This window comes from Medicago truncatula, chromosome 1, assembly GCF_003473485.1.
Source record: "Medicago truncatula cultivar Jemalong A17 chromosome 1, MtrunA17r5.0-ANR, whole genome shotgun sequence".
NCBI lineage: Eukaryota > Viridiplantae > Streptophyta > Magnoliopsida > Fabales > Fabaceae > Medicago > Medicago truncatula.
Window position 1 is genome coordinate 35643937 of NC_053042.1, and position 16533 is coordinate 35660469.

Below are 16533 nucleotides of genomic sequence, written 5' to 3' on the forward strand. Positions count from 1 at the left end.
GCGTATTCATCGTTTAGGAGTGCTTGGTGACTTGATGTTTACATTCATCGATGAGGTGGAGAGCACTATGATAGCTGAGGAGGAGATTGAACGTTTAACAAAGAAAAATCCCAATTCGTGGGAGTGGCCGCATAGATTGCGTAGTGACCAATTGTCCTCGGCTGAGATACTGCAGAGGTATTTGAATCTGGTCTTGCATGGTATTGTCTATCGTCCTCGCACTGGTGTTGTCGTTAGTCGCCCTTAGACTAGGGTCTTATATATCTGAGGGTGAGATGCTATTGACACATGTTTGTACTTATTCCATGTTTATGTTGTTGACACTTGTTGGTACTTATTTCACATTTGTGCTGTTGACACCTTAGCGTAAAATGGTATGAAAAAAAAAAACCGTTCGATAAATGTTATTTCGTCTCGAGTTTATAGCTTATTTCACAGGCTTCTATTTCAAGTTGTGGTGAGCGTATAGTTTATTAAAAAAAAAAATTATTTTAAAACTATTGTGTAAACTTGTGAACAATTCACGTTATTTAGAAGATGTTGAATATCATTTTGTTGCATACAACTATTACCTTTTTGTTGGTCAGAACATTTATAAACACAAATTTTTGAACAAAAAATATCACATGTATGACGATCATCCAACTTGATGTACTATGTAAAATAACACACATTTTCTCTATATGATCAAATCATGCAAAAAGTGTAAATATAACATATTAGATTATTTTTTCAAAAGAACTTCAAGACAATATGAGTGCAACCTAACAACTTTTAAATTTTTTGAGATTTTACACTCATTCTGCACATCCAGATGTTAACAAAGCAAATAGAAGAAGTTTTTATTTTATTTTTAATTTTATAAAGGAAGTCAACGATACAATTATGATAATCTAATATTCATTTTATTAATGTTATTGGTTATATATTTGTTGTAATTTATATGTAACTAGCGCATGAATATTTTGAACTCATTCAAATATTGTTTGCAGAAACATGTCTATGAAAGCAGATGGTGTCATAAGTGGTTGCTTTGTAACTAATGATATCTAGGTTGAAGCAATTTTTTTTGTTGAGGAATAATTTACCATATATGTCGATCTTGTTAAAAAACTATAGTGCACAACTTCAATAGTAGAAGCTACTTAGCAAAACTCCTTCAAATGTTTGTAGTTCGTAGTAGACTCCATAGAAACATACTTCTTTAACTTTCAAAATTTACAATTCCTGGAATATAATAAGCCCGACTATAGCCGCTATGAAATTATACTCTTGAGTCTATTCCCATAAAGTGTTGAAGAGATAGAAGTCTCTAACCAGAGACAAGGTCATCTCCCACGCTCGTTGTATAATCATCTGAGTTTAAGAACCTCGCAATTGACTCAACATATATTTTTCTTAAATATAAAACATTTTACGTTCAGTTATATCCAATGGAAGGATGTTCATTTTTGGGTTCGCCTTTTGAATTGTCTCGATGAGAGTTAGAAATTCGCAAGTTTTAAATTTCTCTTTTACGACTTCGTAGCGCAATTGGTTTGATGTCAAGAAAAATTGTTCCGGTTTGAGATACTCTACCAACTGTTCTGCCCGTCTCGTTGTATATTTGTTACCATGTTGAACACCATCAAGAAAATTGGACAGATTCCTCTTTCATCTCTTCTATCACACACTACGACTTCACAAATCTTGTGTACGCTCTTTAATGCTTCCATAAATTGTTTATGTTGTGTTTGCTGGACAATCAATACAAAACATAAGGAAATATTATTTGAAATTGTGATGGAGGAAATAATCTGAATAGTTCCTTCAAAAAAAAAAAAAAAGATTCTGAATAGTTGCTATATGAAATGACGTGGAAACAAAAAGATATTTTAAGGTGATTTTATTATGAATTCAAATATAATAACACAGTAAAAATCACATATAACTTAAATATCTATTAATATTGTATAGTAGCCACGAAAAAAAATATTGATATATATTTTTGATACTTGTTGACCGAACCAAATATAAAATTATATATTCATATTTATTTTGAGAATTTGTGACCCAAAGTAAGGATGTATGTTTTTTGTATTAGTTGATACGAACTTTAAATAAAAGTTATAAATTGACAATTAGTTTGAATATTTGTTGACATTAAATAGGAAACTCTAGTATATGAATAATCACATTAATACTATTTTCAACTCTAGTGCTTCTCTTATTGATTATAATTTCCTCTATGTTGACAAATGTTGAATTTATGCGTGGATTCTAGACACAAAGATGAAGGATTAGAAAATACGGATATTGGATTAATCCAACAATTACTACTTTACAATGTCTCTCAACTCGGTTCAAAATGTATTATCTTAATGTCTATCAGGGCCGTTCCTATATATTTGGAGACTCGATTCTTGTGTAAAAATAGGTCTCTAATAAATTAAAAACATAATTTTTTTAAAAGAGCAAATATCAATTTAAATTGAAAATAAGATATGTAAAGATAAAAAAAAAAGTCATTATTGTAACTAAAAAAGGTAAATAAAAATTAATTAAAGGAAAACATGAGTTATATGTTAATTAAAGAATTAAAAAGGAAAAGATAAATCAAAGAAAAAAAAATTAGTTCTAGGTTTATTAAAGAATTAAAAAGGAAATAAAAAATTAATTCAAGGAAACGTGAGTCCTGGTATTGAACCCATGACCTCAACTATACCACTACACTTATCACCAACCGCCAGGCAATGTCATATCTAATGTTTGTTTCATTCAATTTGTTTATATTAATTATTTAAATGGAGTATGTACAAAAAAAAATAAAAATTGGGCCTCCAAATTTTGGAGGCCCGGATCAGTAGAGTTGTTTGCACCTCTAGGGTCCGGCCCTGATGTCTACAAAAGCACAAAATTTCAGAATTCGTTTGTAAGTTATACCATACGCAATTTCAACCTTTCAGACACAGTTACAGTCAAAAGTCTCCCTCCCATTGATGTAAGTGTAAAGTACCGATGGCTAAGGAAATTAGCTTCGTGTAAAAGGCCACAAGGGCGACAACAAAATCATATATTTTTTACTGATGACAATTTTGTGGATTTGTGGACAGGAGTTATATTAGTTTTTACTCTACTTGAAAGTGTGAAAATGAAGTATAAACTAGGTGATTATGCATGCATAATCAAGTTTGTAACAGATACTATTGTGTAATACTATGTTGAATTATCATTCAGTTTAAGTGGAAAAAAAATGTTACTTATTTTTTATTTAAAACTTTTCGTGTTTGAGATCAACTCTCTTCTTACTCAGGTCCTTTGTGATTTGTTATTTAGCAAATTTTTATGTTTTGAAAAAAAAAAAAAAAAAAAAAAGAGAATTTGAGATGAAATAGTTTGGTTGAAAACTACATGCAATTCAATCCAAGCTTCTATCGAGACTTTGAACGAGATTACATAGTATAAAAAAAATGGAATTTCCTTCAACATTGAATAGATGACTAACTATGGTAGAGGTTGGCTATATAACCATGTTATGTTGGGTGAAAACAAAATTTTTAAATGTGACGTTGTTAATGCAATCGGTTCTTCTAAGCCTAATACTTCAATTTAGATTCACAAACCATTTTTACTTGCACAATTGTTGAAAACAAACACCATTGTCAATTATAAAAACAACTCCAAAAAACCCACAATCATGATATTGTTTTTATCACTAGCCTTAATTTTATGATATGTTTGTTTACAACTTACAATGCACTTTTTTGACAGTGAAAAGAGCGGTTGAATTTGAATAAATATACCATTATATAGTAGGATCATATGTCTGTAGTGGGTTTGCATGACATAAATCACGTGGATGATATTGACACACCTTATGTAGAGTAATAAAGTTAATGCGAAATTGTGCTAACTCACGTAATTGTTTGAAGAAAACTCCAAATGCTATGGTTTATGACATTAACTATTAATAAACTAGTAAATGAATAACCACATTAATTATTTATTCATTTTTCATCATTTAGACACAACAACTATCATCGGGAATAAGTGTTGAAAATATCTCAAAGAAATTGTTTCAAACTTCATCTCTTAGATCAACAAAAGTTCATACTCTCAAGTCTAGTGCATAATTTACAAAATGAAAAGGGGAGATGAAGATGAAACATAGTTTACACAAAAAAAACTTAAACATGGCGGAAGTCTAGTGCATAATTTGCTAAATCACTCATCCAAAATACCCTTAGGATAGAGTTTTTAGTGGGGATGGAAATAATTATTTTTCTTTTCTTAAATATCTACCAAAATATAAATTTAGCCATCCAAAATCCGAGATCAATAAATAATCAATTCTATATAAAATTGGATTAATTAAGTAAATGATCCCTATAAATATTCAGAATTTTGTTTTTAGTCCCTACAAAATAAAATCACAATTTTTAGTCCCTATAAAATTTTCCATCAACATTTTTAGTATTTAAATCGATTTAGAAATCCCGTCCACATAAACACCACCTTATAAGTTTTAAATCGATTTAGAAATCCTGTCGTAAATTTCTATTTTTGCTAGTATTTTTCCTATTATTGTCATGGGAATAGTAGTGAGATTTAGACAAACAACAAATGAAGCATATATGCAGATGAAAAAGAGAAACTGATCACGACTCATTCTTATGCCACACTGCAAATATAGTATAACTGAAGGAGGGACGATGACAAAGATGGTGTGGGCAGTGGCGGAGCCACACACAAGGTTGTGTGAGCTCCTGCCTGCACAATTTTTTTTTTTTCCCAACTATATTATGTGAGATAACTTTGATAAAATTATAAGATCCCCATACACAATTAAGCTCATTAATTCTATTACATATATAGTGGCTCATAGTAATTGATAATTCCAGTATATTATACACTTTGATGTTTTTCAAATCCTAAGGTAAAAGTTAAAACTAACTAAGTATAGACATAGAGAGCTCTGGTGGGTCTTTCTACTTACAACATGAATATTTGCCAACCCATTGTCTCATTCCTTTGTAGTCTTGCAAATTATCACCAGTGATCCCACAGTTAATTTATATATATAAGAAATTAATTTATATTAGTATGCTTCTAAATAACTTATTGTTAGAAGATTTATTTACACATGTGGCACACTGTAATTTCTTTGTTAGATTATCTTAATAGGTTGTCTACCATGGATCAATACTTCATTAAAACCATAACGATGATCGACATTACTATTTAAAAATAGTGGTAGTGGTGAGGCCTTAATGATATAAGGCTTTGCAGATTGGAAAAAAAAGAAGTCAAAGTGTAAATTGGAGAAAATTTCTTACAAGTTCAATTGTTCTATCTAGTGGTTGATCAAAAATTTCAAGAATTCAGAAATATCATTTTAAAAAAATGACAAATAATAGAGAATAATAATGATGTATATTTATGCTTTCAAAAATAAAATATAATATATATTTAATGCTACAAACTATATATATATATTGCCTTCACTAATCAAAATTTCTAGCTCCGCTACTGGATGTGGGTGAGCAAAGACTACAATTAGGGTTTGATTGAAAAAAAATTTGTGCAAATGGGGCACCATATTATTAATATTATTTTGTTTTGAAAAAGACACCAGACATTAATCTATTGGTTCAAAATTGCATATTTTTATTGGTGTTTTGTGGACCACAATATATGGTGGCTCCCATCACATATAAACATCGCATGAATTAAGGAGGAGAAAACGATTGGTTTCGTTTTCTGCTGCCAATGAATACTTATAGTACATTCTCTAATCTTCCTGCATCAAATTAATTAAATGGCTAGTTGGACCATGGTGTTGTCACACCTTGAATTGAACTAGATATCATGTGATACTTCCACACTCAAAACACAAAAGATATCATGTGATACAAACCTTATAGAAAATTGGAAAATATACAGCACTATGATTAGTTGGGCCAGTAATTGCATGGTAAGAGATTGCCGAATATAGCAGTTGATGTTCAGAAAATCCGAATGAGACGTTTCTTATGCTGCTATGGTTGGACGGACCACTATTCAACTCAGAGTTTATAACGTGACAAATGACAATAAACTACCAAATATATTAGTATATAATATTGACTTTAATTTAGTTGGTGTAAATCTTTTTACATTATCAATGAATCACAATTAATCATGTGTGATTTTAGAAGTGTAATTATGATTCCTAAAAAAAAAGGTGTAATTATGATTGAAGTCAAAATTTTGTATTAATTTGACAATTATAATTGATTCACAAAGGGAGAAATGTTTATTTTTAGAAATGTATATGAATGTTACATTTTCTTCTTTAAAACATAAATAAAATGAATGTTACATTTTCTGAAGAGAAAATGTTAATTCCAAGCCATTATTTTTAATAGTGAAAGTATTGAAATGGCCTTATCAATAAAATTTTTAAGCACACTCACAAATCATTAATTCTATCTATCTTTATTTTTGTAATTATTTCAAAAATAAAAAAAAAATTAATTTATATAAAACTTGTTTGTTTTTGAGAGGTGTAAAACAAGAGTTTAGCCTGCTTCATGCTTGGATTTCTCCAGCATTATCATTTAAATCCAGCTCTTATGCACCTATTCCAAATCACAAAGTCACCTTTCCACTAAGAATATATAAGTGAAGGACGGTTTATACTTTATAATGAAAGGCTGGAAGAATTAGTAAAGAAATTTAAAAAAATTATGTAGGGACTTATATAAAGCTATTGGACAAAATACATTCCATGTTCCAATCACAAAAAAGAAATGCAACAAAGAGAATGAGGAGATATGGATAGAAAGAATCAACAAATCATCGTGCATGAAAGCAACAACACTATCACTACTAGAATAATTGACATTATGACAAGTAATTAGAGACGAAAAAATAAGTCAAATTTTTGGTCTTTCATACTTAGTGGCCAAATTAGAGACACATTTTTATCTTTTTTGTCTGAAAATTTCCTTTGTTATTTCAACTATTGTTAGTAGTGTATATTAATACATTCCCTTTTCATATATATCAACTTATTGCAAATAAATTTAGTTATCTTTGTTAGATCCGATTTGCTTCTTTATAAACTATTATATATCGAAGATATTCGTGTTGAATATAATATAGTCGTCGATGAATTAACTTAATCACATTACATATACATATATATATATATATATATATATATATATATATATATATATATATATATATATATATATATATATATATATATATATATGATCTTAAGAACATAACCTTTTGTAGTCAGTTGCAGAAGAAAAATTAATAGAATTAGCAGCTTCCATTATGGAATCTACTTCGGTTGAAGATGACGATAATAATAAGTCTGAATAGTTTAGTTCACATAAATATATTACCAAGCAATCTTTCCATCTATTACCTCACATTATTTCTTCCTTTGCTTTTCGAGAAGGGAAAAAAAATTTAGCAGTGGGCATAAATCTTTATTTTTTTTGGCGTAAATCAGATATCTCCGCGCGCAACTGTGGAGACTAATTCATCCAGTCTTGTGACACCCAGATGGACGACAAACTCTCCCTAAGAGTTTTAACTCTGCTGCATGCCTAATGCTGAATTCGAACCCAAAACATTGGTTAAGTTAGAAGAAACATGTGTGATCTCATCTAAACACTCTTTCATAAATCTATTACCTCGCATTCTTCGATCTAATTTTCTATTTTTTTTAGAAAGCATTAAAAAATTTTATTCCATTTTTTTTACTAAAGATAATTCTATTCGAGACATTGTTGATTTATGTAGACACCTTTCACATTTAGAATTCAAATCTTAATTACGTTGTAAAAGTCTAACTTCTTTCACATATTTGACCATGTAACAATATCAAACTCATTTACAACATTAAATGGTTAATAAGTGTAACAAATTAGGTCTAGTATATATCTTTATTTTTCTAAAAAAGTGTTAATGTTATATATATGATTGTCTGAAAAAAAATTTAATTTTATCATTATCATAACTTTACGATGCTATTCTTCAAAAATTAAATTAAAATTAACTGAACTAAGTTGCTTGGGCTTCAGTAGCAAGGAGCACCTTCCAAGGATGTACCCGAGGAATACTGGATTCGATTCTAGGGGAAACAACGATTGGCCAGTGCGCATGCCTCTACGTACGAGCCAAATTAATCGTCCACCAAGGATTGGAAACCGGTGCGAAAGAAAAAAAAATTAACTGAGATAATTTTTTCCATATAATAAGAAAACCCACCTTTAAAATTTCCAATCCTTTTTATGTGATTCTGTGTCAAGAATATTGACATTAATAAAACACTCAATTTATCGTCTTTATAAGTAGATATGTGGGTGAAAATCAAACATATGCATATAGTGGGTTTTTAGCATTGTACAATGCACATATCCCACCTGCAAAAGAACGTGGGAGCCATATATATCATTCATTCATAACATCTCTATGTCATGTCATCGTGCAACTATATAGATTACTATGTTCTTGTTGTATCTGCCCATATTTGTGTTCCTAAATTATTCTGGTACTCTTTAAGAATAGCACCCAAAGGTGTGGGTGCTCTTAAATTATTCTAGTACTCTAAGAATATATTGGAAAGTCACTATTTACGTTGATTCTTTGAATCATGTTACACAGGAATTCAATCAATAATGCAGATGAAGACTACTCAAGCTGCACTTGTGTATACTTTTTATTTTTATGTACCTCATTAAATTTGTTTCATTTGAGAAAGAGAAAATTTGGATAATAGAAAATTATAAGTATGAGTTGAAATCCTCTTTACTTTATGAACAAAATGAATATCTTTGTTACTACGATTTTGGTGTATAAAAACCTAATTAATGTCATCGATTTTGGTTCAATAACGATTTGATCTTGATCAATTTCAACAAAGCATAATTTCTTAATTGAGAGAGTACACACATTGGTGATTGGTTTAATCGTTTTTTATAATTTGAAGCTAAGGTGGAAATTTATGAAGAATATCTCACAAATTGGTTTCAGCTGATCTCCTTAATTTTAGGTTATTTTTCTCTGTCTTTGGATTTAGGAGATACAAAGTGTGTGAGTCTTTTTTAATTAAAAATGTTTAGTTTTCTTTTGTATTAGAACCAAAGTAGGAGGGAGAGAGTAACAATCTTTGAGAAAAAGTGAAAAAAATATGTTGCGAATTCGATGAGAAATTACACCAATAACAACTTGATGTGTGGAGCAAGAGATAATCAAGCAACCAAAACAAAGTGTATGGAACAATTAAATACAAGCCAAAATAGAAAACAACGGCGAGAAGAACACAAAGAAGAGAAGAACACAAAAGAATTTGTTGACCCAGTTCGGTCCAAATTGACCTAGTCTGGGGGAGAGAGCAGCCCTCCGATCCACTATATGATGAGTATCGTTACAAAAGAGAAATCAATGGATTACAAGAATAAGTCTCCCGCCTAATTCTACCCAAAGTCCCAGCCTCTTCCCGTAACCAAGAGACTCAACCTTAATAGTGTTTCCCAAGGTGAATCAACCCACAAACCCTAGTGTTTGTTCCGAAGAGACAAACTCTATACAAACCCTAGTTTTGTTGTTGCCTTTCTAAACCCTTGTTTTAGCCCCCTCTATCTCATTCAAAGTTTAGCCTGATACAAGGTCTATATTTATAGTAAAAGTATAACTCATAAATTTGGAACAAATACCACACTGAAGATACGTTTTTTTTTCTCCTTCAGTGAAAGAATATTTGCATCAAAAATATAATATTCCCTTTCAAAATATATTTGCATCAAATCGTTCTTCATACGATACAAAAATATATTTATTGTCCATAAATATATTTTCAGCACAAAATATATTTGAAACAAATCTTTTATATTTTTAGCAACAATATTCTCCTTCCATCAAATTTTGAGTCATACTACAACATTCTCCACCTTGACTCTAAATTAGTGATGATGCCAATTTAACATCAACCACCATGCTGCTCTTTCCCTTGCTTCCCATTACACCAAGTAGCTCCACAAGTTTACACCTCATAACCCCTTCAGCCCTCGGAATGTCTTCCGCCTTCTCGAAGGTCCTTGCAGTCCAACTACGTTAGGAATTTTAGGTAGTCCCACAAGCATTCACCTTAACCTCTTCAGCCATCGGAACGTCTTCCGTCTTCTCGAAGAGTCCTTGCAGTCCAACTACACTAGGAGTTTTAGGTAGTCCCACAAGCATTCACCATAACATCTTCAACGCAGGACATCTCCCGCTTCCTTGAAGATCACCTTGCATCCTATCACCCTTGGCCTTCTTTTAGAGTAATCCCGCAAGCCGTGCTATACATTCTTCAACCTCATGAAGAAATCCCTTGCTCACCATAGAGCATAGCACCCAAGGTTCTCCATAGCCGTACCATTACCGGTGTGTTCAACTCCACCTCACGCTGAGCGTACTCTACCTCAACTAGCAAATGCGTACATCCCACTATGTCTTCAACCTTGAAACTCCACCTCAACAGGTAGATCATGAGTATTCTTACAACCGCCTCTCCAGGCTAATGTTGAGTGTTTAACGTCTCTCCAAACGACCACCGCTTCACTAGGCATCACTCCCAAGGTGAGACACATCACCTTCTTCATCCTCCAAACAACACCACACCATCAGAGCACCCGCATCCTCAAGACGCAACTTAATGTTCTCCAAATCACCAATGATTTTGTTGAACTCCACAAGTAGCTCCATGATAGCCTTTGACTTTACCATCTTGAATGAGTAAAGTTGTTGCTTTAGGACTTTCCGATGAGCCAAAGACTTTGTCATATACAAATATTCGAACTTTGACCACATCGATGCCGCGGTTCGTTCCTTTGCTGCTTCTCTCGAAACTTTATACCCGAGGCACAAGACAATGGCACTCTTGGCCTTGTCCACCATCTCGGTCTTCTCCGCTCGTGACATGGTGACCGGTAACGAACCTTCACCCTTCAAAGCTTTCTCACACTTCTGTTGTATTAACACCGCTTCCATCTTTACCTTTCATAATCCAAAATCGTTATCTCCGGTAAACTTCTCAATATCCCACTTGTGAGATTAGGTGTCAGACCTTTTACGGTAAGATAAACGGCCCTAAAAGCGGCGTCAAGCAAAGTGGCCAAACATGAGAAAACATATTCTGACAATCAACATGCTTTTATACCATTTGTTTTTGACACTTTCGATTTTCTAGCATTAGAGGCTATTGACATTCTACATAGAGTTCAAAAGGTCATGCATATCAATGTTATGTTTCCTAGATCCATGAATTAGTGTTTACGAGGATTGATTTTGCCATCCAAAAAGGCTTGGCGGCGCAGCTTGTTGTCTGTTTGCCTTCTATTCAAGTGTAAATAATTGTTTATATAAATCAATAAGAACCACTTTAAAAGAATTAAAAAAAAATATTAAATTTTTGAATAAATAATTATTGTTTTCCAGTAAAAAAGTTACCACTATTAGTTATTTTAACATGTGTAATGTTGCATATGTTAGACAAATCCTTTATTAAAATAATTTATTGTTATAAGAAATGTTTTGTAGTAGAATTCGATATCTATTTTGTTGCGATTGGATATAGACATTTTTTTTTTTTTTTTTAAGAATTAACTAGAGTTGCTAACTCAATGATAGTAAGTCACTCTCCTTTAAAAGGCCACTTGATTTCTTTTTATATATTCTATGAACTAATTGGTTCTCACATACCAGGATGCTTATCATCAAGAAATAATTTCGTTCTAAGTGAATTCTTAGCTAAAGCAATTGGTTGCATAGCTTTTGGGGGCAAATCCAGACATTTAGTGCATGCGAGATTAAAGATCTAGGTAAGTTTTTTTTTTTTTTTGAAGGAATAAAGATCTAGGTAAGTTATCAACACTTGTTCTTGCATTTGCTATCGAGAGCAAAGTCAACTTTAAAAACTTATAAATCATAACAAATGTGTTGCATTTATTTGTTTCTATAAGGTTGTTGACTTGTTGGTCTTATTCTTAACATATTGTGTTTTATTTATAAGTGGTAATAATTATTTTGGTCCATAAATATGTAAGGAGTAACCATAATAGTCCCTCAATGCATCAAAATAGTCCCTAACATTAAAAGAATATGTTAATATTGTCATATTAATCATTTAATATACTTATTTATTGTCACTTCAGGACTATTTTGACTAACAAAGTACAAAATCAAAAATTATTTTAAAATTCTAATACATTGAGAGATTATTTATAATAAAAAGAGTAGGAAAGTTGGATTTTAGCCCCACATAGCCTCTTAATGTATCCGCCCCTGGTAGCTTTCACATGTATATATAATCAATTATAATATAAAATATTCAAACTATATGTTGTGTAAATAATTTTGTTGCTTCCAAATTGGTTTTGGACCAACAAAAACCTTAGTGAGTATACTGGGGCAGTAGGTAATTACGTACTTGATAGATTGCTAGATGGTCCTGTTTTGTATGCACCATATGGCATGAATAATTGAACATGGTAAATACGGGATGGTCGGTGCACGAGTAATCACTCCCATTCAGCTAGCTAGAGTGACCCCATTACCCACATTTCGTGGTGCTCGTTGTGTTCACTCTTCTTCCATAAGGTTGTACATAACAACAAAAGGAAAACAAGCAAACAAAGAACCAACAAAACTTTCCATTTCGAGAAGTTTTGTTAAGAAGAAAAAACAAGATTTCTATTGGTTGAACTTCAGTACAGGCACTTGATCACTATCAATGCACTCTATCTTAGAATTTAAGTTTGATCTAATTAAAATTTTATAACTTTGAATTGTAAGGTGAGGGCCATCCCACTTATAAATATATTTTTAAATTATATTTCATTTATGTGTGTGACGGTTAATAAACATCTTTGTATTCGTGATAAGATATTCATTTCGAGTGATTTAACATTGGTGACACGATAACATATGATTCAATGAATCTTAGATGCATTTCGATAGCATCTTAGAATTTGAATTAACCTTACTCAATCCATACAAATTGACTTGAAAGATGAAAACTATTTACCACCTATAAAATATTTTCATACCATATTAGATTAAATGCAGGACTTTTTAACACATGTCCTCATGTCTAATACTGAATATCTAGAGCGTGACTTGAGTGACCATAGTAGTGAGACTTGATAGTAGGTGATCTAATATATTATTGGATTGAATTACCCAACCGTTAAAAATTTCGTTAAAAATTGCTCAAACTTATAAACACATTTTCATGTCATAACTCATCTGATGTGAGACTATTAACTCTCTAGAAATACGATTAAAATTAAAACAACAAATAATAAAGTCTCATGCATATTTAAAAGAAATCTTACGTATATCAAAATATATCATTCAGTCATTTAAGTTTGTTGGGTTTCAAGTGCGTGTGGGTAAGCTCCACATCGACTATGGATGGATGAAATGTTGAATATATATGATAGGTGACCCATATACATGATCTATTGACTCATTGTTGCTCATGACTTCCTTGAACTCCCCGATAGGAAGCAAGTGTTACCATAGCCTTGGTTCGGCTTGGAGGGAGAGTTAAAGTTGGATCATGTGTTGGGTCATGTTATAGGAGGTGGGAACTCACATCTGAGGGGAAAAAAACATGTGATCCTGAAACATTGACCCGTTGTTTCTTCGGTGATCCGAAGACTCCCCAACAAGTGGTATCAATGCTTCAATTTAGTTAGGTAGGGAGCAGGAACTAAATTTTGTTATAGGAGGTGAGAACTCGTATACCTAATGTCTTAAAGTTTTAGATGAAGATGTGACATCTCCCTCTCCCGTAGTCCAGAAGCTGGACAATGTTATTTAATTGTACCATCTTAATTTTTGAAGTTTTTTTTTCTCATATATGTTCTTTCAGTTCTATTATGTTTACACTGCTACAAATTTTCGCACTTTTTGTTATAAAAATACATGTGTTCGTTATATTGTAAATGTGGCATCTCTTGCAATTTCAAAAAGATTTTTCTCCACATAATGACATAAGACTATCATGGAGTTGAGCAAACTAGTATTTGCTTCTGCCATATAAAATGACATTTGTATATGAGTTGAAGGAATAAATGGTAGCCATCAAATTAAAAGGAAGTGTTGAGATTAAAACATAACTCCATCGAGTCATGTGTCTATTCTCTCACTCCTTTCCATCTTTTTCAGCCTCAACATTTCTTCTTCCCTCGCGTTCCATTCTTATTGGTTATTGTTTCATCGCTTTCTTCTTTCCCTCACCTTCCACGACCAATTTCGGCCAACCCCGCAACCACCAGAGGATCCTTACATCAAAGTACAAGATGGTGATGTAATTTTTTTTTAATAAGGAATGTGATTTTGTTGTTATCACCTGGATCTTCCACAACCAACGAAAATCTCCGCCTTACAAATTCAATAGGAGAAGCACAATAATTGATTGCAGACCAATGTATTTGCAAAGATATGTCCCCTTATCTAGAGTCAAATCAACATGTAATCCCGATCAAAAACTTGGCTCCCTTTAACATGTCCATTGATGAGAGGTTTTTTTTTGTGTGTGTGAAATGAAAGCACGTGTATATTACTATTCCTATAACTTATCATTTTTTTCTATGCTAGTCATTACTAGGTTTATATTCCTTTTTCACCGTCCAATACCGTGGACCTCTTTTCCTTAAAAAATAAAAATCAAAAATAGCGTGGACCTCCGATTCTTTGCCAAGTAAAAAAGGTATCTTGTGCATCAAGAGCATAAGTTTTTTTTTAAGAAATGAAGGTATAAGTTAAGAAGTTAAAAAAGAAATTAAAACATATATTTTGTGTTGGAAAAAAAAAAGGTTTCTAGCTTCTAAAATATTGAGTGCGCAATTTTTTTATTTATAATATTTGGTTTCTTGTGTCCAAAAAATTTGTATAAATTGTGAGCCAAAGAAATAAGTTAGCATTTCTCTAATAAAAAAGTAGAAAAATATTTACCAATAATATTAATAGTATTTAAATTGGTGTAAGTTTTGCAAAAAAAAAAAAAATGATGTTAATGTACACCATTCAAGCAAAATCAGGTGATTGAACTCAAATAGTTGATGAGCTCGACTGAGTGGTGAATCGCATGGAAAAACTTAAGTTTAATTTTTAAATAGAATAGTTTATTATCAAACTTTATTTATTTTCCGATCGAACTTCAGATTATTGGTGTTCATTCCCCGATAAGTGGAGGATTAAAAAAATAAATACATCATTCAAGCATTATCACTTATCAAAGCAAAAAAAAAATAAGAAAATCCAAGCATTATCAGTCAAGTCTTTTTAATCTAAACGCACAAATCTTTGATGATGCATAAGCATTCGATCCATCTGGTGCAGGTTGGTCAAAACAAAAACTTCCTTGCAGTCTAGTGACTTTCCGTGAATGATTTGTAAGAGGTGACATTTGACCTTTCCGATTAGGATGTATGTTGAGCTTGAAGCTCTATCTTATATTGGTTTAATTCAATTTGATGAATTGGAAATTTGAGTGTGTTAATTAAATTAGTTTGGGTTTTTAAGTGTTTTAGTTCAATTTGAATTGAGTAAAAAAAGTCTAACTTGAGTCAAACAAATAATATTCAAACCCAATGAATTAATATATGGATTTATGAACCCACTTGGGTTGTTACGTTGTTTGTTTGAAATAAGTTTTCTTAAAATTTTAGTTTTCCTCAATATCATTTTAGATAGGTTAGTTTAATTGCTTAAAGAAGCTAAATGTTAACTTTTAATTCTCTAATTCCTATTTCTAATCGTGGGATCAAGGGAAGGAATGAACCTTGAAGTAAGCCATTGAAAATCGCATGAGAAACTTGTTGGCATACCATATGGAATGTCATAAACTATTATATTTCTCTATCTCTATATATACCCATGATCTGCCTACTCGGCCAACTCTTTTATTAATCCAAACGTGTTTCGATTATAAAACCTTGATCCAAATGACACATTGTCGTTCAAAACCGCGGTTGATTCCCAAGCCAACACCAGACCAACCTAACTGAGTTATTCCATAACCCTTTATGATGTTCCATTAACGCAAAGTTTGTCGTCCATTTTGATAATATAGTTCTCTATTTCGTATTTTACTTCATAGTTTTACGAGGAAGATGATTTGAACTTTCCCGTGTCATGAACTTTAATGGTAGCGATTACCCTAACACTGAAACACTCACCTTGAGTGACATTGTTGGTCGAGGTCCTCAATATTCCTTATTTAAGATTTATTGATATTATTGAGTTTAAATTTTCAAATATGATTGATTTTGCCATCTAAAAAGGTCCAGCGACGTAACTTGTTGTCCTCTTACCTTCTATTCTATTCATATGTAAGTAATCCTTGATATATATAATAAAAAAATTAATAAAATTAATGTTCAAACAAATATGCAAGGGGGAAGCAAAGAATCAAACCCACATTCACTTGCTCTCACCAAACTAAATATACCACTTGGCCAATGATAATAACACTTCTTTTAGAGACTCATGCCAATAAAT